General features: G+C 48.5%; 1 long non-coding RNA gene across 2 annotated transcripts in view; it reads right to left on the reverse strand.

Moving 5' to 3' along the window:
- The window catches only part of LOC139084481 (uncharacterized), a 66,137-nt gene that overhangs the window by 38,195 nt on the left and 3,645 nt on the right, over positions 1–24,297 (reverse strand). The window contains exons 3-5 of one of the 2 annotated variants that reach the window (XR_011541890.1): positions 23,621–23,757; positions 20,127–20,547; positions 6,623–8,875 (exon numbers count right to left, since the gene is read on the reverse strand). This is a non-coding gene — a long non-coding RNA (uncharacterized lncRNA). Of the gene's footprint in view, positions 1–6,622; positions 8,876–19,595; positions 20,548–23,620; positions 23,758–24,297 lie in introns of those variants that run through there. The other variant, XR_011541889.1, reaches the window with a different exon arrangement.

Genomic DNA, 24,297 nt, shown 5'->3' on the forward strand with positions numbered 1-24,297 from the left:
CAATAGTATGTTTAGTTTTGTAAGAAATTGCCAAACTGTCTTCAAAGTGGCTGTACCATTTTGCACTCCCACTAGCAATGAATGAGAGCTCCTATTACTCCACATTGTAGTCTGAATTTGGTGTTGTCAGCATTCTGGGTCTTGGCCATTCTCATAGGTGCGTAGTGGGACAATCTAGTTTCAACTGTGTGCCTTCTCTGAGCCCAGCACCCTTCCAGGCACTGGGGATGGAGAGGTACACTGGGCAGAGAGAGTGCCTGCCCTCACGCAGCTTCCGTCTGACAGAAGCTCATGTGCACGGAGTATGTGCAAGTCTCTATTGATGGCCACTCAGATAATCAGATAACGAGAGGTGGCATTTTAGGTATTTACTTAACATTTTAGACTTCCATTTCTTAGAGGTACAACCCATAGTTCAAAGAGAAATGGACGTTCCGGGAAGTTCTTGAATCTAGGACTCCTGCTAGTTTCCATTAGAATTCATTCATTTCTTTTTTTCACCTGCTTACTGCTCTACCAAATAGTCAGGGAAATATTTCTTTTCATTACATGTTCGAGTGTGATTGGGATTTTTTATTTTTCCCCTTTACGTTTTTATTGGTTTTCACTGAAATGTTGATTTGTCTATGTACAGCGTGTCAACCTGGGTGAGCATTCAATCAAATTTACAGGGACTTTTGTTGTTATCATTGTTGCTCAGTTTGCCTTGCCTGCAAGGAGAGTAAAGGAACTCGTTCTAATTTCATTTACTTCATATTGTGCCTTGCTGTTTAGTCACCAGTATCCTCTGCGTTACAGAACTGTCTTTTACTTTCACGATGAAATGCGTAAGGCGCTAGATGCCATTTAGCACACTGCTTGTGGTATTTCTTCTCCAGGTGCCACTATTCACTGTTACTAATACATTTCTTTTAGCTCTGTGATTTTATAATTTTAATTTTATTCCAGGACCAAAGAACTATTATCCAAAACTGTTTTCTATCACATTCCAATATAGAGTATGTTGGACTTAAGCAAAAATCCCTATTTTTCCCTACAAAATCACTTTAAAATCACTTATGATGTCTATATAATGAAAAACATTTAGATTTTTTACCTCCAAAAAACATTTCCCTGTGAAATGGAATGTGTTTCATACTCTGGTGTAGCTTGTAAGTGAGCAAACGAGGCCTCCAGGCTGGATCCGCAGGAGAATCCAAAAGAAATAAATCTAAGTAGGATTTCTTGAGCACGGAATCTTGCATGCAACATCTTATTTAATCCTCAAACAGTGCTGAGCGGGAAATGCAGGATAAAGTTCACACAGCAGTCCTGAGCCAGCCGTCCTTAGAAAGGTCTGCTTGCAAGGCCAGCCCTGGGTGGCATCTGGGAACTGGCCTGGTGAACAGTTCCCTTGCTGATAAAAACCCTTTGCTAGATGACAGGCAGCACCCTGGACCTAAACTGATTGTACGGTCTGTTGACTACACTACGCCTGCTGTCCTGAGGGGAGTCTGGAATCTGGCCTGCGCCAGGCAGAGGGTGCTGACAGCAATGCCCCCCAATAATTGCCATGAGTGCCGAGTTGCTAAGGGCTTCCCTGGCAGACAACATTTCACACGTGTTGACGTGACCGTCGCTGGAGGAATTAAGCGCATCCTCTGTGGCTCCACTGGGAGAGGATGCTGGAAGCTTGTGCCTGGTTCCTCCAGACTTCACCCCACGCACCTTTCCTCTCAGGAGTTTGTGGAACCAACAAATTCCAGAGAAGCAAACGAATGTTGCTTCCAGATTCTAGAAGTCAGCCAGGTCCTGCAAAGGGCTGGGCATGCTGTGCAGCTCACATCATCACCCCGTATAAAGGGTCAGCATGCGCAATTGACGTCACAGAGTGTACACTCCTGTATCTCCAATCCCAAGATCACATCTTTCACACTTTAACAGTCCTTTAACTGGGAAACATTTTTAGACAAGGGCATCTGCCAATTGTAACCGGCAGCACCTTCGATTAGTGGTCTAGAAAATATTGACAAATCTTACAAGAGAAGGAATCTTCAATTGGATCAAATAGTATCTTTTTTATGAGAGATTTTCTCTCTGATGGCTGTGAAGTTTCTTGTTCTAACAAACTCAGTGTATTAAAATCATTTTCTGACAGATGGCAGTAAAAGTGTCATCAGGAAGATTCGCTGCTTTTTAAATTTTTCATAACTCCTGGTATGAGTTAGAGGTGGTGCCAGAAGCCAGGCAACAAGAAGGACTTACCTCCTAGGTAGAAGCAATTAATGTAAGCAATTAAAGCTAAGAAGGTTTGTTCCCCTTTCAAAGTTTCTACACAAGGTCACAATTTTTAAAGAATAATTTGCATATGTAGCAGTCTCTCAACAGAGCAGATAAAAGATCAAATACATTTTTTTTACTTTGACGCAGTCATACAATCCTGTTTCTTCATTGCCCACTTGAATCCATCAGCATACAACTCTTTTACATTCATTTTGTCATTGACACAGCACTTCCATTTCATGCCCCATTGGATTTTCTCATCTGGGCCAGCACAGGTCGCAAAACCCACATGGAGCCATCACAGGGGCTCGTCCACCATTCCCATCCCTCCCAAGCTGATGTGCATGGTGGCCTGAGGAGTGGCCACTCTGCTTTCTGATCTGGCCCCCAAGCCTGGTCTCCGGGCCCCCAAAGGGCTCCACAGGAAGCAACCACCTGTCCTCAAAGGGAATCCATGACCTGACCACCAGCACTCACCGTCAAAGTTCTCATCATACATGTTGTTGGTACAAAATGGCAGGACAGAGCACACTTCATCTCCAAACCATTTCAGCATCCCCGTTTCCACTCCACCAGCCTGTTCTCTCCACACACTCAAATCTTCAATAAACGAAGCACACTTTTAACAGATTTACAAACCACTTGGCTCATGTTTAATTTTAATTACTCAATCTGTAAAAATTAATGTCAGTTTCTCATAATTAAGTACTAGAAGAATGGGGGGAAACTCTCACTTTGGATTTAAAACTCCCCACAGCCTTCTCAGCCAACTCTAACGCTGGAAATCATCTCATTTCTTAAGCGTGTATGTCTTTTTTTATTTTGTCTTATAATCTCTGCCAGGTGTTGAACTGTGTCTTCCCATGGCCTTCTCCTCTCTGTCTCTCTGTCTTCTCCTGTAAGTATAAGGACACCAGTCATTGGGTTTAGGGTCCACCTTAACCCAGTATAACCTCGTCTTAATTTAATTGCATCTGCAAAGACCCTATTTCCAAATAAGGTCTCATTCTGTAGGTCCAGGTGGATGTGCATTTTTGGAGGACTCTATTCAACTCGCTGCAAGGAGTGGGGCCCAGAAATGGACAGATCTGTGTTTTTCATGATCGACTCAGTGAAAGAGATTCTCTGCATCTTGGATGCTGCTGAAGAGAAGGCACATGGGAGGGGGTTGAGGAGGTGCTGGTCACAATTGCTATCTGCCTCCTTGACATTAGTTTTCTTCTCAATACCCACGAGTTTTCGCATCTGAGGTTCCAAACCTCCCCCATGTTCCCTCACTGTTCAGGGTGGGATTTCCTCCCTGTGCACCCATCGTGCGGCATGCGACCCCAGTGTAAGCCAGTCACAGCCCTGCATTTCCCAGCCACAGTGTTGGCTCTGGGGTTTGACTTGCAGTCTTGACTCCAAGATACACGTGTCCATGTTTGGTAAATCTTGTTTGTCAGAGCTACGGCCATTCCAGCCATGCTTTCAGTGCTTGGCTGTCCCCAAATGGACACTCTGTGCCTTCAGTCCCTCTTTATTAATCCCAGTAATTAGGAAAAAAACCCCAAAAAACCAGCTCTACAGAATAGGGTTGGGGGGAGCTTGAAACTCCAAAATAGAGATTTAGGGGCTCAAATCTTGAAATTCGCCGTCACTGGTCTTTCTGATCATGCCTGAGATTTATAGCAAAAGATACATTTAGCTTCACTTGATGAGGTGCTAAAATTATTTACTTATAAGTTGGAATCATAGAATATTCTCAGTAGAAGCAACCTTGGTGACCATTTGTGTATTCACTTTATTATCAAAATAGGGAAACTGAGGCCCACATGGCAAGTGACTGGCCCAAGGTCCAGGCAAAGGCAGAACCAGGAACAGTCTGAGGCCTCCTGGCTCTCTCAGTTCAAGGTTATTTCCACCAGCGGGTGCATTGTGAAGTGTGGTCAGTGCAAGGTGGAGAAACACTGATGAGGAGGAAGTTACTCAGGGTGTGACCCACATTTGGGGGTGAGAGCTGAGCCAGGAAGGGGGGCTGGAGGCGTCCTGTGCAGGGACTGTTGGGCACCCAGCTCTTCCTGAAGCCAAAAGAAAGGAGCCCCCTGGGGACACTCTTGCATTTATATCTGATTTTCTTCCAAAAAAGACCATTTTATGTTACTGGTACATCCTTTGCATTAAATATGAATGAATGATACTCCACCCTTTTCCTGTTAACATACATTAGTTTGTCAGAAATGCTTCCTCTCCTTTCCTAATTGTCCACGCACACCTAACTTTTAGCTCTGAATTTCTCGTGCTTGTCCATTCCAATCTTTTAATTCCATTCAACCCAAATGTGACGACTAAGCTTTGAGTGAGACTTTTATAGCTCATGCCCTGTAAACAACTATAAGGCCATGCACTGGAAGAGGTGACATTTAAAGAAAGGGAAGGAGCTTTTTCAGAAGGCAGTGTCTAGCCGGCACAAATCTATTAATTCTCCACCCGCAAGATTAGGATCTTCTGAGACTCAGTCCAGCTAAGGTGCGATTTGTCGTATTGCAGACAACCTCCCCCCCAGGGATGGCAATGATACCAAGACCCACAGAGAATGACAGGTGGACACTGCGTGCTGAGCGGCTTGTTAGGAGGTGCTGAATCCAACAGAGGGAAGGCGGACCCAGTGCATGAGGGGTTTCCCAACTGATAGAAGAAGTTTGCTGAAAACAGACTAAAACTGCTGAGGGTGGGAGTGACGTAGGATCTGAGCCTTGCACTTTCAGAAACCTTTCAAGGTTTCAGACTAAGGTCCCCGACACGCCTCCTGCCGGTCTCCTTATTGGAGGTGTCCCCTCTCAGGGATCTCGAGCAGAGGGCTGCGGTCCTCCAGGGACACCCAGAGCCAATTCTCGGTGCATCCGCCACCACTCCCTCCTCTTTAAGAGCTGAGGATAGAAAACCGCTTTCTGCCCGTGCTTCTGTTTGTCACAGTCTCTTGAGGTAAAGTCTGTTTCCTCGAAACCCCAAGCTGTCCTGCGGAGGAAACAAGATCCCGCGACAGAAGTAGAGCGGGTGCTGCTGCGTGTCTCCACCGCGCCTTGGGACAGGTAGCTCACTCCACCGAGAAACCAAGATTTTTTAAATGTTAATGCTCTTCACTCCTACCACTGATGTAATTCCATGCAAAATGCACAGCTTCAGAAGCAATTACCATGTTTCCAAGCACCTATCGAAAGGTACTTTCAAATGTTCCTGTCTTTTTTACAGTTGCTGTTGAAAATGTGGTGCACAGTGCATTTTTTCTTCCTATCCAAGGTAGATATGGTCCAGAAGAAGTAAATAATCTGACTTTTGAGCACTCCCTGGGACCCCTAGCAATCCATCAGTGAACAGGGACAGGCTGGTAAATAATCAGACCAACACAATGCGTGTCGCCATAATCTTAGCAATGACAGATGGGTGACGGGCTGGGGTGAACTTAAGAAGCCGCCATCCACTGTTTCAAACAATAGTTCCTGCATGTGGCACAGGGTGTTGGTTCCCTGCCCAAGTCCATTCACCCCTCAGAGTAGGTGCCCATCCATCCAACTTAAGGGTAAATCCAGAATAGTCTAAGCCAATCATGGTCTCCCTTCCCTATCCCAGTGATTGGTTGAGGAGTGGGCATATGACCCAATTCTGACCAATGAGAGATGAGAGAAAATGTGCTGGGAAGGCCCTGGAAAAGTTCCCCTGGCTGATAAATGGGACACACAGACATTGCTGGATGGTGATGGAAACCCTGGAACTTCAGCTGCCATCTTGCCAAGTTAGGGGGACCAGCCTGAGGCCAAGCTAATAAGGATGGGGAAGCAGAAAGACAGAAAGAAACTTGACTTTGAGCTGCTATATATCACCTTGTTCTGAAACTCCTGCACTTTAGGACATCTTAATACGTAAGATGCTAGATTTTCCTTATCACTTAGCTATTTCGAGTTGTTTTTTCTGGAAGGATCTTTACTAAAACTGTGCACTATCTTAAAACATAAAGGCTCTTGACTGGCTGCTAGGGAGCCCTCTTTATCCCAAAATGCTGAGTTGTGACAACCACCTGGCACTAAGACAATGCAGAGAGAGAAATTCTCTCTGGCCAGTAATGAAGCATATTCCACCCTTCACAGCATGTGAATTGCATTCCCCATACATGTGCCCCATCACCATGAGGCTGTCATTTTATCCCCATCAACTTTCCAGTACGACTGAGCACTTCATTCCCACCAGGAGGATGTACAGTGGTGGTTTGGAGTGAAGGCTCTGCAGCCAAAACCAGTTGGTTCAGATCCTATCACTGTTAAGCTGAACAACGGCCCCCCAAAGATGTCCACGTTGTGGTCCCAAGAATCTGTGAGTGTCTTACCTTACTGGGTAAAAAGGACCTCACAGGTGTCATTAGTTATGGATTCTGAGATGGAGAGATGATCCTGGATGATCCCATGGGCCCAATGTCATCACAAGGGTCCTTACAAGGGAGGCAGGAGGGTCAGATAAGAAGATGCGCCAGCAGAAGCAGAGGTTGGAGCTATGTGCTTTGAAGATGAAGAGGCCATAAGCCACGGAACATGGCCTCTAGACGCTGGAACCAGCAAGAAAACAGTTTCTCTTCTGGAGCATGCAGAGGGAACAAATCCGTGCCAGCACCTTGATTTTAGAATTCTGACCTCCAGAGCTGGGACAGAATAAATTTATGTTGTTTAAGCCACTAAGTTTGTGGTAACTGGTGACAGAAGCAACAGGAAACTAATGTACCAGCTCCAACATCGACCTTCTGTGGGGACCTTGAGATAGTTACGTCTGAGCTTCAGCTTTCTCTCTGTAAAACGGGTATAATGACAATAACTCATAGGTCTCCTGTGATGATTTAACATGGTAATACTAGTAAGGCCCTTAGAATAGTCCCTGATATATGGTAAGGGCTCAATAAATTTAACCTATATTAATATCGTTCCCTCCGAAAATCTATTCTACAAAACATGATTGAGCACTTTTGAATTAGCTGAAAAATTTAATGGAGAGGAGATGAAGGGAAGTATTTGTATTTGATCAGGCTTAATAGATTCCAAGTAAATATTTCTGTTTTCCCCCAGCGCCATGCAGCTTTCATGACAGGTGTCCTCATCTTTCTTCCCTTCACACACTGCTCCTGCACACACGCCACACGTGACAATTCTCAGCCCCTGCTCATTTCTCTTTAAATACAAGGTAAACCGCAGTCTCTGTGCAGTGGTTCTTCCTGACGCTGAGATTCAGGGCATCACCTGGCATGATAGCGGCCCCCAGGGCACGGCACAAGATACCTGGAGATGTGCCAGGTCCAGAAGGAAGATCAGAGAAGGCTTCACAGCACCCATCTTAGCACCACGCCCAGGGGGAGGGGCGTGAGCCTTGAGAGCCCCAAGGTGAAATTAGAAGGATGTTCTTTCTGCAGGGTCAGTGACGGGGCAAGACTTCAATCTCCTCTGTGGAAGCTGCAAGTTTTTCCGAAAGCGAGAACTCCCACTTGGAGCAAACACTTGGAGAAATCAAGTGGGTTTTCTGGTGCCTCTGTCAAGTGTTCCGCACCAGGTTCAGGCTGAGAAATTCAGTGCATGCAAATGGATTCAAAATAAGCTTCTTCACTTAATGGACGGGTCCCCTTTCCCTATCTGGCTTGGCCACCACCTCCTGCCATGGCGAATCCGCCTCTTCCTCAGGGCGGCTGATCACGAAGAAAATGTTTTCCCATTCCACGAATTGACTTTTCACTCTGTCTTCAGATGTCAGGGCCAGTTTATCATGTCACCTTCCTCTGACATGTTTGCCTTCCTCTGAGGTCTGCGTGCATTAGTTATACACCAACTATCAGAAACTTTGCCCGCTGGAGCTGGAAGATGAGTGTGTTCAGCATTGTCAGGTGATGCGGAGGGAGTACCGATTCTCCTCCAGGAATAGAAGGGAACAGGTGCTGAGTTACAGTGAGCACCTGAGAATGTTAATCTGCTCTCGCAGCCAAGCGAGGGAACCGCACTGGAAGCTGAGGAGTACTTGTGTCTCAGGTATGAGCTCCAACGTCCAGGCCCTCCATGTGGTCCTCGCCGCAGGCTTCCCCAGGCTCTGCTCTCCAGCCCGCTCCACCATCTGCCCTCACAGACGCGCACAGCGGACTCCACGCTGCCCTGTCATCCTGCTGCCCCAGACTCGGCCTCTCACAGCTGGAACTCTTGTCGCTCCCTCTCAGAGCAGCCTGATGTTAGTTTTCCAGCAGAATCTAAACACGTTGGGTTTTTCCCAGGGGGTCTGGGAAGGGGAAGGTTGATGTTCAGGTTTGACCTTTGCAAGTGGACTTCTCTGCTTGGAGAATTTACTCCGTGTGCCAAGGGAAAACCACGAGGTCTTAGGAACTGTAGAGGGAGAGGAAGTGGGGGGACCAGGACTAAAACCCAGTTTCACTTAGTCCAAGGATTGTCCGCATGCACATCCACATCCCAATCCACACGAAAGCTGTGAATATGTTAGGTTGCCTGGTGAGGGGGAAGTTAGGCTGCCGATGGAATTAAGGTTGCTAATCAGCTGACCTTGAGACACACAGACCATCCTGGATTATCTGGGTGGACCCAATGCAATCACGGGGCTCCTGAAAAGTGAAGAGGGAGATGGTAGAAGAGAGTCAAACTGATGCGGAGTGAGAAAGCCTTGACTGACCCTTGCTGGCTCCGAGAAAGGAGAGCCAAAGAGCACAAGAGGCCTCTAAGCTGGGAAAGACGAGGAACGTATTCTTCCCTAAAGCCTTTAGAAGGGAACACAGTCCTGCCAACATGTTGATCTTGTCCCAGTGACACCTATTTCAGGGGATGTTACGGCTCTGATATCCAGAATTGTAAAATAATAAATGTGTGCTGTTTTAAGCCACTAAATTTGCAGTAATTTGCTCAGTAGCAATAGGAAACTAATACAGGCATAATGTCACCATTTTGCCACAATCCCCAGCACTCCTTATTACACTTTCCCATTTCAGTTCTTTGTATTTCCTGCCTGGCTCCTGCAGGCACTTGAATGTTCAAACTCTATCTTAGGCCATCAAGCTTTCCCCGAAATCTTGACAGCTGTGTGCTTTCTGATGACCAGAGGAGTCAGAGCATTTCTTTGCTATTTATGTTTCCTCTGGGGAATGCAGAATTCTTAGAAAATGGATACTAATCATCCACATTATCGTTCTATGTCACTATCTTAATTTTGCCGAGTATTTCCAAACATTTTATTCCAGCTTCCCAGCCATCCTCTAGAGCTGCTTTTCTCTACTGGGTTTTGCCAAATAACTAAGTCCTACAACAAAGGGTTGGACTATTTTCTCAGCAGGTGGCCCCACTGGAGGCGCAGAGGAGAGGAGTTAATCCATAACATCAGAGGGAGTCCCTCCGGCATCAGGGCACACTGCTTAGGCAGACAGTGCTGAGACAGCTGCTCTGCGGGGTGGGGCAGGTGGAAGGAGGGCTTTATCCCCATTTCATGGACAAAGAAACGAGCCAGAGCCTCACAGACTCTTCTAAAGCCACACAGCAAAGAGACCACGGACCCAGAGAGAAACGCCTCTCTCATCCCAGAGGTTGCTCCGTAAATTCCGCCATGCCTCTTTGCTGTGACATTTCCCCCACCTGTGAAACTTCGGGTCCAGCGTCCTAGAGCCTGTCCTCTCCCTGGGGCAAGAAGACAGCTCCGGTGAGGCTGCCTCCCCCATCCTTAGCTTTTTACTCCCCAAATATACTCACTCTCCACCTACCAGATTCTATATTTTATCTTCCCAAATGCACAACCTGTACCAAATGCTACTTAAACATTAACTGTTGTGTTTCCTCCACTTGGGGGGACAATCCCGCTGCCATGAGATTGAAGCTGTTATGGGCACCCAGAGACTCTGCCTGCCTCCCCAGTCCCAAATACGGCTTCCTAAGGTAAGACGGCAACTACGAGCGCCTGGCAGCTTCATTGTAAGTGATAAAGTCCTGAGTGCGAAGCCCCAGGGGTTCTGAAATACTTGAGGAACCCACTTAAGACTGTCTTTCGGCAGGTTTTGTGACACAGCTGGTTGAGTTGACGCGTCTAGATACCCAGTCTGCACAGATAGCTCTTCGAAGGAGCTCAGCGATGTCAGGACAGCTGGCCAGTGTTCGGGAAAGGAACAGCACACACTTTGAAATAATCATTCGACTTTGTTTTTCAGGACAAGGTGTCCTAGCCAAAGGCATTGCCCTGTTGAAAAGAAAGAGTAACTGCTCAACAGGTGCAGGGTGTCCCTTGATGGTGATGAAAAAGTTCTGGAGGTCGATGTGCTGATGGTCACACAACGTTCTGAGTGTACTTGATGTCACTGAATTGTTCACTTTAAAATGGTTAAAATGGCAAATTTTATGTTGTCTTTTACTGCAATAAAAACATAAATAAATAAAACTTCAAGTGCTAAAAAGAGCTGCAACCTCTTTTGGCGAAGACGGGTCTTCACACACTCGCTCCTCCATTCATCCATCCCGTTGATGTGTGCTCCCCCGCTCTGGGCCAGGCACTCTTCTAGACCTCGGGGATCCAGCCCTGAACAAGACAGAGGAGGTGTCTGTCATCAAGTCCCCTACATCCCAGCAGGGGAAGGAGACAATAAACCGTTGGAATAAAGATGCGGGAGTGAAGAACTGAGGACAATACCGCCAGGTGAGCATGATGCCAGTGAGGCGGGACGAGGCTGCTGTAGGTAGGGTGGGGCTGATTGTAAAACTATTGATGCCTTGGTCCCCTCCCAACCAGCAGTGGGAAGATGTAGGGGACAGTATTTGGACAGAGAGAGTCCCAGGTGTAAAGCCCTGAACGGAGAACCATCTGGTGTGTTCTAGAAACGGGGAGAAGGCCAGTGTGGCTGGAGTGAAGGAGGGAGAAGCGTGAGATGAAGCTGCAGAGTCAGGGTCCAACCAAGCCACTCGTGTCCAAGGACGTTCCTTCTTTCAGAGGCAAAGTGGACCTCTGATCCATAATAGGATTCTCCGCCCCCCACACCGCCCCCTGAAAACTGCAGGAATTTAGAAGCCTGGAGCCAAAACTGAGAACATCAATCCACTCCCTTTCCCTGGCATGTCCTCGGCACCCAGGGCCCCCGAGTGCCCGCCGTGCCCGGTCCTCACTGAGCCACATTGCTTCGTCCACCCCCCCACCCGCCCCCCGCCGCCTCCTCCATCAGGACAGATGGGTCTTATCCAGTTCCCTGAAGGTCAAGCCTCGCACCGGGCTGCACCTCAGAACGACCTGGGGAAGTTTATCAAGTCCTCACGTCTGGCCTCCCTCCAGATTGAGCCAGGGTCTCTGGGGCATGCTCTGGGCACTGGGCTCCCCAGATGGTCTAAGGTGCCACTGGGGTTTCCTCTATTAACTGATGCATTCTCATTTCATCATGAGCTACCATGTTCCCTCTCAAATAAAACATACATATTCAAACAACTCTCTATGGATAATGCATTTTACCCCCAAAGAGTAACTCTCCTGAGGGGAATTTAAGGTTCCGTGACAGCCAGTGGGGAGATTTGTGGAGGGGAAATTTTGGCCGTCCTTGAGATACTAGTAATGAGTTCACTAGCAGCCCCTATTTCTGGGGCGCTCTAGTAGGAGTGCACAGGCGCGGCTGTGGGCGCGGGCTCCCAGCAAAGCCACCCCCTCCGTGCACATCCTCGATGGGGAGGCAGAATGCGTGTGTCCGCCCACGAGGAGGAGGGTGCCTTGGCACTGGGCAGTGTGTTCTGTGAGCTCCAGGGGGCGTCTTTCCCAGCGTTTTCCATGCAAATGATGCTCCCGGGAGCTGGGCCTTCAGTGGTCCTCTGTGAATTCGTTTAATCCTCACATCAGCCGTGAGTTAGGTCCTCTTATCCTTGCTTTACAACTGGGGAGACAGAGGCACAGAGAAGGCCACTGACCTGTCAAGGTGACACAGGTGATGAGCAGCAGACCCAGGGTTTGGTCCCAGGCAGCAAGGCTGCAGAGTTCACCCTCTGAATTGCCCTGTAACACCGCAATCCTGGCTGTTCCAGGCTGCCTGGAATGTAGACAAAAGCCCAGGGAAGAGGATCCACATCACGTTTGCCTGAGATTTAGGTCCCTCCCCATGGAAATAAGCGGCCCTAAAAAAAATTACATTTCTTGCTCACTGGATTGTGGATTGAAATGCTTTTCCACTCCAAATGCAAATCAGAGGGTAACTCCAGGAGAAAAGCAGCTGCTCCTCCACCTGAGTCCTCCCCCCAGGCACACCCTGCCGCCCCAGCACGCCTCTCCTCCTCTTTCCCTTCCTCTCTGCATCTTCTTCCATCATTGAGTGGCCATCAGGGGCTGTCTCTTTCTGAGTCAATTAATTCTCCCCACAAGTTTATGAGATCAGAATTATGATCACCCCTATTTTACAGAAGGGAAAACTGAGGTTCAGAGATACAAAGAATCTGCCCAAAAGTTTTACAGCCAGTCAAGGGCCAAGATGGCCCCTGACCCTAAGTGGTCTTGGCCAGAGCCCTGCCCTAAGCTCTCACTTTCCTCCACTTTCCCTCCCTTCTTTTCTTTTCCTTCACTCTGGATGAATATGTATATTCTCATTTTTTAATAAAGGAAGATGAAGCTTGGTTAAGGGGAAGAAAAGGCAATGAGAAGGAGGAGGGAGTTCAAAATCACTCCTCCTTGTTAGCTGATTACAAGATTCTTCTGGATGCCCTGCAGCTGTGTCTCCATAGAAAGGCAGCTCCAAATTGCACCATGGCAAGAACACTTTAACAATAATCACGCCAAATCTATTTATTCTTGACTGTTAATGTCGACACGATCTGCCCTCTTCATATCTGCGTAACTGGATGTACAGCAGAGGAAGGATGCACTCTCAGAAGAAGCAAACACTGTTGGCACAGGCAGTCCTGCTTCTCGTAGATGCCACGGTCCTCTCTGGGGGTCCTATCACTGTCCCCACCACACTTCTCAGGAGTTGACCATCTGCCCCTCTAAGTGGAATAGAAGTGGGCGTGGGCTACTGCCAGAGGTGAATCTTGCCCTTGAAGCGACAGTGGACTTCGTTGGTTTTGCCTGTCTGCCGTTTTCCTTTAGGAACCTGACCTCCTCAGTGGTCAGTCCATGAGGGCCAGGAGGCTGAAACTGCTCATGGTTCCAGTCATTGACATGACCCACAGCTCCAGCCACAGAGATGGGTTCAGCAATGGGTAACAACCCAAACCAGGCCCGTGAGCATTCCTTGGGAATTCTAGTCTCTCCCATCACTAGGCTTGTTGGATCTTGGATTACAAGCCTGTAGGTGTGGTTTTCATCCAGCCTGTGAGCATCCACCCACTCCCCGGTGCTTAAGTGTCCAGGGCATGGGCATCTGTCAGGACCGGCTTTTCTCCATGGTGGCACCTACTAAAATGTTTTTTATCCACTCAGTAAAAGCCAGCCCATTCACAAGGCCCCACATTTTGGGGTAGATCTCCATCCTGCTATTTCCCTTTCTTTGCCTTCCACAGTTAAACTGCATTTCCCACCCTCTCTGTGCCAGGCATGGCCATGTGCCGTGCTCTCGGATATTTTCTATTTTCTTCCATCCTATTTCACATTTTTAATGCTGGTGGCTGCACATTACATCAGTTACGGCCCCCTGATGGGTCACAACCCACTGTTTAAAAATGGTGGACCAGATCAGGCCTCAACACAGGCAGACACCCAATGGTCCTGGACAGATGGGTTAGTGTTGGCATCTCTAAGAAAGCGGTCACAGGGCTCTCCTCCTTTTTCTTCAGGTGTCAGAAGGAGAGATTTCTCTGATCCATTTGCATCACCGAAGGTCCTTGGGCAGGAGAGGATGATTATGGCATTTGTGACAACGGACTCCTGTGGAAGTTCCTGGTACACCCGGCTGGATCTTACCCTGCCTGGGCTGTTCACTCGATTCCTCGGACGAGATTCCTTGGGCTGAATTTCTCAGGCTCTATCACAACCAGGCGGGCAGTAATTGGAGATTTTGAAAACAAACAACCAAATTTGAGCACATCAATTTGGAAAAGAAGAGAAAAATACCTGCCAAATTGTTAGCCATTTCCAACGCATAAGCACCTGCATCAGCGCATTTGACATCCTCCTGGAGATTCCCTCCCTCCCTTCTTAACTGTCCCTTGAATCCTAGCTCCCTCCCTCGGCCACAGCTCTCCCTGAAGGGGCCGCTGCCAAGGAGATGATGCTGGGACCGCCCTCCAACTACCCTGCCCGAAAGGCATCTCTGAGGGAGCAGGCTAGCTTTGCAGGTTGACAAACAACAGTAAATTCAATACCATCCATTTTCTTTCTGCCTTGTTTTCTTTGGATTATAAAAGAAATATTTGTTCCATATGGAGAATTTGGAAGAGGGAGTCAAAAAAGTCATCCATGGTCCTTTGACTTGTAACATTTTAGTATTATTTCCTTTCTGAGTTTTCCCCATGCTTTTCTTTACTGATACTTCAATTTACTATTATTTTATTTGCAGGGATTCAAGTTGTATATACGATAACAATGCGTTTGACCATGAGTTAACAGACGAATCCACTCGTGATGCCTGAAAACCACGATGCGTATCTTTACGGGGGGCCCAGGGGTGGGCCAGGCCCGGGGTTAGTCCGGAGACCGGCTGAGCTTTCAGCACGGCATCCTCTCTCCTTCCTTCTGTTCAGTGTACTGGTTTTCTTCCTCATTCGTAGTTTATTCATTCAACTTTCCGAATGCCCCTCTTGATTGTTTCCTTCAAACAATTTTCACAGAAAGCAGACTTGCATTAGGCACACGTTTAGCTTCCACAAATTTGACTAGACCCTTTCTGCTGAGAGGGAGAGGGAGAGAAATGGCAATTTGAATAGTGAGGGTGGGATTGTGTCCTCTCGTCTGTGCCAGGTGAGGGTGGGATGGGAACAGCAACCTCCCGTCCCCTCAGACGGTCTGAACTCCGCAGAGCCTTTCATAAATTAGTGTCCCGTCACCCTGAGTGCTTTCTACTGCATTTGTGGGGCAAGGGAAAGGCTTTTTCAAATCCTATACACCAGGGGTCGGAAAAATATTTCCAAGAGCCAGATGGTATTTTTAGCTCTGTGGGACATATGGTGTCTGTCACAATTACTCAAACCCCGCCACTGTAGCAGGAGAGGAGTCATGGACAATACGTAAATGGAGGGCAGGGCTGTGTTCCGATAAAACTTTATTTACAAAACAAGCAGAGGGCCGAGTCTGGCCCACCGGCCACAGTTTGCCAACCCCTACTATACACCACTTACTGGTTTTGCCTTAACAGGGAGGCTGCTTAACCTTCCCCACTCCCATTTCTACGGCGGGGATGTGAATGTCCTCGGCCCATATACCAGGAGGGCCTGGAAGTAATGTCCACCTTCCTCGCTGCCCCTCACTGACTCCTGCCCCTGGAAAGGAGTGGTTTTTCTGAGAGCTGAGGCCAGCTCAGCTCTGCCCACTCTCCTTCAGAGAGCCCTGCCTCCCCGCTCCTCTCCTCTGGGTTCTGGGTGGGCGAGGCTCACACTGGAGGGAGAGGAGGAGAGCAATAGAGTCTGGCCACAGGTCAGGCCCTGTCCTCCAAGCTAGTTTTAACACGAATGGAGCAGATGGATTTTTCTCCATCTCTTTGGCTCCTGTATCTACCTCTCCAGTGATTCTGAACTGGGAGGGTGAGCGGGGTGTCTTCCATTTTCCCCACCGTTCCTCCCTGCTCTGTGCCCAGGGAGGCCGCATTGTGGGGCTCCCTGCCCTGTGTATCTAGCTGGCCTTGACCCATGGGAGGCAAAGCAGGAGACAGGAGTGTGGGAAGGGAGCAGGTCCAGCCTTAACCCCCAGCTCCCTCCCTGCAAGGTGTTCCTGGCTGGGCTGCATCCGTCTACCAAAGGCCACATCTCCTTTCTAATGGCCTTATCCATGTGGCCAGGAGGAAAAGGACAGGACAAATCATCTTGCTACCCAGACCCAATCCTGCCTTCAGATCCTCTGGTGGGTTGAATAGTGCCCCCAAAACACATGTCCGCCTAGAACCTCAGAACGTGACCTTATTCGGAAATAGGGTCTTCGCAGATGTACTGTAGGTAAGGATGGAGATGAGATCGTACTGGACTAGGGTGAAAGTGTCCTCAGGAGAGACAGAAGAGGACAGCTGAACACATACAGAGGAGGAAGCCCTGTGAAGACAGGCAGAGACTGGAGTGATGGGTCTATAACCCAGGAACGCTCGGGGCCACCAGGAGGTGGAGGAGGCAGGAAGGATGCTCCCTGGAGCCTTCAGAGGGAGCACAGCCCTGCTGCCCCCTGGGTTTTGGACTTCTGGCCTCTAGAACGGCGACAGAATAAATTCCTGGGTCTTAAGCCCCCAGTTTGCGGTCATTTGTTGCAGCAGCCCTAGGAAGCTAACACAGAACCTAAACGACGAGTCACACACAGCATCTCTTTCTACAGTGTCTGCGTTTTCCACGAAACACACCCAGATCTTTTTCTCCATGGGCGACAATGATGAAGAATTCCATTTCTTTGGGGAAACTTATGTGCTGAGCTCCCAGAAAGGCTTCCTTCGTAGCATCCGCACCGCTGAGGTCTGACAGCAGCCAAGCCCGTCCGGCACAGCCCAAGCCCGGGGGGAGGACAGGCTCGGCTGGCAGCAGCAACACGTCTGCGGGAAGACCCCAGCCACCCCCTGCTTCTGTTTCCTTCTGATTCCAAAGTGTCCTTTGTCTGCTTTTCACTTATGACAAAATCTCAGGCAGCCTTACTTCCCTCTGGAGCCCAAACCAATACATCTTCCTCCAAGTACAATTTCACGACATTTGTCATTCAAATTTAAATTGTAGGGAGGAGCAGGGCTTCTAAGAATCGAAGGTTTTGTCCACTATTGTGCCAAGGATTTTGCAGGATTTTACGCCTTTCCATATTAGCAGAAACATGAAAATGGAAACAATAACTTGCTAACAAGTTTTCCAGGAGGTTTTTTTTTTCTCTTTTGGGGGGAAGAAAATTGGCCCTGAGGTAACGGCTGTGCCAATCTTCCTCCATTTTGTACGTGAGATGCTGCCACAGCATGGTTTGATGAGCAGTGTTTAGGTCCACGCCCAGGACCTGAACCTGCAAACCCCAGGCGACTGAAGCGTAGTGCGTGAACTTAATCACTACACCACCAGCCGGCTCAATCTAGCAGTATGTTCATAAGGCAATTTCCCTTGGGGTTCTGTTTGTCCCTTTAGGACAAAGGTCACAAAGGACAAAGGTCTTCTTTAGGAGCCAGAAGAACTCATAGGCCTACAGGTCCAGTCTTGGAAGACAAAGAAGCCTCTCCACCAGCAGACATCTGGAATTTTGTGTGTCAGCCTGGCTCTGCGTGGGCTCTGCCTGACTTCTCACAGGTGGAACCCAAGATGCCTCATCTTCTGGCTGTGCCGCTTGGGCACAACCTGGCGCAGGAGTGAGGACCACTCAGCACCCACAGGTGCACACCCAGACATACAGGGGGTTCACACGCATCGGGTGAACCTTTGCTCAATAGGAGGTGGGAGCTGGGGGTAGAGTCTTCCTTTCTCCCTCACCAGGGACTGCTCCGAGACCCCTCCTCCGGCATCCTCTCAGAAGCCAGGCCTTCGAGGTGAGTGAGTAGTCCTGCAGGATGCAGGCAGTGGGCTTGGCAAAGACCCCCATCCCTCCTGCCTCCCTCTCTTTCCCCTCCCTCCACCTCCCTGGGTTCGCACAGCCCAGTAAAGGGAGCCTAGGGGGCCGGCCCCGTGGCCAAGTGGTTAAGCTCGTGCGCTCCACTTGGGTGGCCCAGGGTTTTGCCAATTCAGATCCTGGGCACGGACATGGCACCGCTCATCAGGCCATGCTGTGGCGGTGTCCCACATAGCAGCACTAAAAGGACCTACAACTGGAATATACAACTATGTGCTGGGGGGCTTTGGGGAGGAGAAGAAGAAAGAAAAGCTTGGCAACAGATGTTAGCTCAGTGTCAATCTTAAAAAAAAAAAGGGAGCCTGCTGTGACATTACGGTGTCTCACCCCCTCTGCCTTTTCATTGGTGGGCCTGTGACCCAGAGTCCAGTTGGATGTCTGTTGGGGAGGGCCTGCCTCCCCAGATAAAAGTCCAAACCTCATGGGAAAGTATATTAACTTTTTATTGCTGCAGTAACAAATTCCACAGCCACAGCAGCTTAAAGCAGCACCCACTGGTCAGCTCCTGATTCTGGAGGTCAGAAGTCCAGGGGGGCTCAGATAGGTTCTCTGCTGAGGGTCTCGCAAGGCTGACATCAAGGTGCCAGCCAGGCCGGGTTTTGATCTAGAGGCTCTGGGGACTTGCCTGCTTCCGACCTCATTCTGATCATTGGAGTTCAGCTCTTGGTGGCTGTAGGACTGTGGTCTCCATCACCCTGCTGGCTGTCCCCCAGGGTCACTCACTCTCAGCTCCTAGAGACTGCTTGCATTCAATTAGATTAGGCCACCAAGATAACTTCCCTTTTGATTAATGCCAAGTCAGCTGATTAGTAACCTCGATTACATCTGCAAGATTCCATTTATCATGGAAATATAATCACAGGCAGATATCTCAATACCTTGACAGTATCTGGGATCAGGACAGGAAATCTTGGGGGACCATCTCAGAATGCCACTTACACCAGAAAGCCTTTTGCATTTTTCCCTCCCTCCTTCCTCCTACCTGGAACACAGATGTGATACCTGGAGGCATAGCAGCCATCTTGCAACCATGACGCAGCCAAATGCTAATGATGCTGCAGAAAAATAGAACCTGGGTCTATGTGACAAAATCAAGCCACTGCACAATGTCTAGAATCCCTTTCTCTTGACTTCTTGTATATGCTTCTAATAAACTCTTATTTGGCTAAGCTACAGTTAGCTGAGTGTTCTGTTAATTCCTCAAAACACAATCCTCTCTGATACACCAGGCCTGGCCCTCCCTGCTTTCTGTTAATGATCTGATCCACCCGAAGCTCACACATGTTTTCTGGATCAGGGACAGAGTACGTGGTGAGAGCAGCTTCCAGGCTGGCTCCTTCACTCAACTTGGGCTCCAGGGTTCCCAGCAATGGTGCTCACGGCCTGGGGAAAGAAGGAAGACTCTCCTTCCCCAGGACTCCAGCTTCAGCAGCTGACTCAGTCCAGCCCATGTTACAGACTCACCCTCCTGTCTCCTCCTCCACCCTCCCACCCACATCTGAATTCAGAGCACCCGCTCACACAGCAAATTGCATCGTCTAGCTCTATCCATTTGCTAGCAAGGAGCCTAACGAGGTCAGACAGGTAATGCAATTCTCTCACGCTCCCCAGCGATCCGAGTAAAACGGAGCTTGATCTGATTTTTATTTCATAAAGCGGCCTCAGCATATTGGCTCAACAGGAAGAACTTCCCTTTTCATTGGAGCAAGCACTTTCGCCTTTGGGTGTGTTTGTGTCATAAAATGGGAAGCTCTGGACTTTGGACAGAGCCCATGACCTTCTATCTTTGAAGCATTTGCTCCACCCTGAGCGTTGGGGAAAATAGCTTCAAAGCAGGTGGAATCTTAGAGTTCCTCGTCTTTACCTATGAGAACAGATGCCACACTGTCCTTGGCCCCAAAGGCATGTGCCCCCTGCAGTAGAATGTGAGATTAGTCATCTTAGGGGATCACCATGATTTCTGTGTTGAACTTGTCTAGATGTGTTGCTAACGTGAGTTGAGAAAATACAATGCCATTGAGTCTAAGATCCAGACCTGTTAAACCCACACCTGCGGTTATTTGAGTCCTTACACCAAAGCACCCTCTTTAATTTTGAGAAAACAAGAGGCAATGGAGCTTCCAACGGCACCAAATCAAATACCTTTCTCTCACCTGATCAAATTAATGGAACCATGAGTCGAATTTCTATGGCTTATCAATGGCATTGTCCAGCAACATCGACCAGATAGCGGAACGACCTAATTGAGTTCAGTGCTGAAGAGATGGAGCCAAATCTCTGGGGAAGAAGGCCAGGGTCGCTGAGCGGGCTGACGGTCGTTTGCCTTCCTGATGGCCAACTTAGGCACAGGCTGACCCAGTCGACTTGCTGCAGGACAAAAGCTTGACGTGGCCATCAGGAGCCTGGCCAGATGCCGAAGGCTCTGCTGCGTTAATTCTCTGTTCACGCCCTGCATCTTGGTTGTATGGTGGTGTCTAGATGCGGGAAAATAGTACGACTCTGGTGAAATCTGAGAACGTCTGCTGTGTGGAAACTTTCTCCCGTGAAGGTCTCGGGGCAATTCTTCTTCCTGCCCTGAAAGAGGGAAATAGCAACATCAGCGGCATTGGAATTTGGGCAGCCCGGGAGTTAAAGTCCGGCTCTGTCACTGTCCAGCTGTGTGATCTTGGGTAAGTTACTAAACCTCTCTGGGTCTTGGTTGTGTCATCTGTAAAATGGGACAAGTAATAGTATCAGGTGGGACTACTGTGCTGGATTAAGTGAGATGTTCTGTTTAGAGGGCCCAGCACATAGCAGCTGCTCATTGCTGTCCCCTTGGCTCTCTCCAGGAAATTGCCATAAAACAGCGCTGCCGCTGGGCACACCTAGTTCTTCAGTCCCTGGGGCCCAAATAAACCAAACCACAGGAAATTCAATATCAGGGATCACACGGTCCCTGAGATTGTCTCTGGCGATTCTCTCACTCACAGACGCAAGCTAAAGAGATCAAGTGACGTGCTCAAGTCACTGGCAGGTTGGCAGCGCAGCCAGGAAGAGCATCCTTTCGAGGGCACTTTGTACGCCTGCAGCCACAGAAAGCTCACCTGACGTGGATCGGGTGACGCTGGAATTTATTATCTCATTAACAAAAGGGCATCTGAGCCAGGGCTGGTTAATTTATGTAAGTAACATCTTCTCACCCTAATTGGGCTCTGCCATCCAGGATGCCAGCTTTGTCCTCAGGCCAGCCCCGTCATGGTGACACATTCAAGATGTCACCTCCACTCACAGCTATGCCCATAGGAAGAAGAGTCATCCACGATCATTATGCAAAAAAGCCACAGAATATTGATGCTTAACTGAAGGGCATCACGAGGGCATTGGAACGGACTGCACGAAGCTAGAGGGGCCACTTGAATCTCGAGAGATCAGCCTAACCTTAACCCACCCTACATGCTCATGGAACACCTCTTAACGATAGAGGGCCCAGGATTTAGATAAGAGCAGCTTTAAAGGAAAACGAAGGAAGCCAATACAGACTGTCTCTAAGCCAAACTCAGTAGAATGTATGAAACAAGCACATCAGGAAAAGTTAGAAGGACCCATCTCCAGGGATGGGGTAGAGGGAACGCCTTGCTTTCCACGGGACGGCGCTTTCCCACCCTTTAAAGACAACATATTGTTACCCAGACAAAGACTGAGCAGTTTATCCTAATGTCGGGCAAACATTTACAGCTGTAAGAAAATAAAAAAAGGCTTTTCTTTTGAAAAAGCTTCCCAAAATACTCCATGTCATTCTGAGCGCCTCACTTTGCTCAGCGTGCTTTTCCGTGAAGTCGCACGCCTGCAAGTGATGGAGAGTCACGCGGGATTGTGGGTGCCCAGTGTGGGCTGGGGTGGCTGGGGTCCCCGACTCGGATCAATGCTCTTCCCCTGTGAGTCACTTTGCCAACACATTTGTAATTGAGATGAGCAGTTTCAGGAGCAGGAAGAGAGTTTCTCGCTTTCTGCTGATGAAATGCTCAGGGAATGGGTAACTGCTGGGATGAGTCTGTGGGAAGGCAGAGAGCCCATCCCGGGACACCTGGAGCCCAAAGAAGAAGGCAACAGGAGAGGTGGCTGTCCCCGAATTTGCGGTGGACCTCACTCACGCGCTTTGACCTCGCCCTAACACTCTCTTGAGCTGGTGCAAGCTGTGAAATTGGCATTCTCGTTTCTTTAAAAATTCCACCTTCTCTTCCTTTACATAATGCTAAGAAGTCCTATTAATCTGTAGCCACTGTGACCATTTGCTCCTCTGTGGTAAGACCTAACAAACTCTTTCATATGGAGATGTTAAACCTTTCGTTGATCGCTTTCAACAGCGTTTTCTGTATGGAGCGAAATGAGAGCCCACTCAGATAATTCTGCACCTATTGGTGAGTGTTTCAGTTGGGATCTCAAATGTAGGAAGAGGAGACATTCATCATTGGTTTGTATATGTGTCCGGTCCCTTTGAGGAAAATCATGCCTCTCGGCAGTGGCACCGGTGGCATTTGGGCAAGACCATTTGTCAACATGTGGGACATTCATCCACACTGCAAGTGGTCTTCCATCCCTGGCCCTGCCCACTGAATTATGCACAGTGGTGCCTACAGCCATGGGGACGAGTAAAGTCCCTACAATTTCCAGATGCCCCCTAGAGGCACAGTAACCACCCAGGTAAGAAAGAAATACCAAAATAAAGAGCATGGGCAATGCACAGACATATTCCCCGTCCCCAGCACACAGTCCTGGATCACAAGGCCCTTCTCAGCTCCTCCTCACTTCTCATGGAAACGCAGCCTTTTCCTTTTGGAGAGCCTTCCTCCACACCACCACACCCGTCTCTCCCCCGAGTGGCTTGAGACACTGATACCATTCACTTATAAGACATTGCCTCCGTAGTAGCAGTGGTTTGAGGGAAAGCTGGACCAATGGCCAACTGGGCTAATTACAAGCCCCTCCACTAGGATGTTTTAAATTGGCAGTGAAAGAATATGAGCCCAGGAGCTTCCAGCACTCATGGTCCCAGGCTCCTGGAGAACAGTGGGTCTAAGTGTAGAAAGTTCTCGCACAGGGAGACACAAAGGAGTGAGGGGCAGGTAGAGGAAGACGGGAGGAGAGAAAGCGAGGAGGAGAAGGAGAGAAGAGCAGGGAAGAGAAGCCCCAAATGCACTCAAGTCCCCAGTTCTAGTTGAGGCTAAGACCAGCTCCACACACTCTTCTTGGCAACACGGGGTAATTTTTTCCCATTTATATGGGCTCCTGCCAATTTCAACCAAATAGCCTGACAAATACAAAAAGAGGAGGAGTGATTAATAACCATTTTTACAATAAAAGAATGCATGGGCCAGCCTGGTGGCATAGTGGTTAAGTTCACGCACTCTGCTTCAGCGGCCTGGGTTTACAGGTTCAATCTTGGGTGTGGACCTGTGCACTGCTCATCAAGCCATGCTGTGGCAGCGTCCCACATACAAAATAGAGGAAGATGGCCACAGACGTTAGCTCAGAAATAATCTTCGTCACACACACAAAAAAATGCATGAATGACTGCCTTTGTCTTATCCTGCAAATCACATCACAGGGGGCTGCCCAATTTATTAATGGAGAATTCTCACCCTGGAGCTGTAATAAATCCACTACTTGCCTGTTGATGAGAGAAGATCCCCATAGGGTCTCTCTTCCCTACCAGGTCTCCTGGTGCTGGCTGTTGAGAAGCAGCCTGTGAAAAGGCAGAGCTGTGCAAACTCCCATCTCCACACGGAGTTGATGAGAAAACTCCCACTGGAACACAACGAAATGCACAAATATTACAGCATGCAGCCTACGTTTAAGTCTGTGCAATGTTGCCAACTGCCCTGCCTCAGCAAGCATGTGCCTTATCCTGCCCTTCTGTCCTTCACAGCTTTTAAAAATTAAAATATTCTTTATTATGTGAAATTATAATCGCAACTGGTTATAATTTATAATTTGCTGAATATTTAAATATATTTAATTTGCAAAATAAAATACTGGAACTACTGGCACATTCATTGGAAAATATGTATTTGGATGACAGGTTTGCTCACCCCATATTAATTTTCCTTCTGTAACCAGCACTCTTGTTTTTATTTGGGGAGCCACGCATCCCTCACCATCACTCCTTGGTTTATGAGGGTTGAATCCCTGTCTCAGACCCACAAATGGGTGTGGGACCCAGGCTGGCCAATCAGAGCTCAGCTCCTGATGGGCCACGGTGATTGGATCAGGAATGAACACATGACCAAAGCCACAACCAATGAGGTAAAGCCCCAGGATTTGTGTTCCAGTTACTAGGGAAGAGAA

This window comes from Equus przewalskii, chromosome 7, assembly GCF_037783145.1.
Source record: "Equus przewalskii isolate Varuska chromosome 7, EquPr2, whole genome shotgun sequence".
Taxonomy (NCBI): domain Eukaryota; kingdom Metazoa; phylum Chordata; class Mammalia; order Perissodactyla; family Equidae; genus Equus; species Equus przewalskii.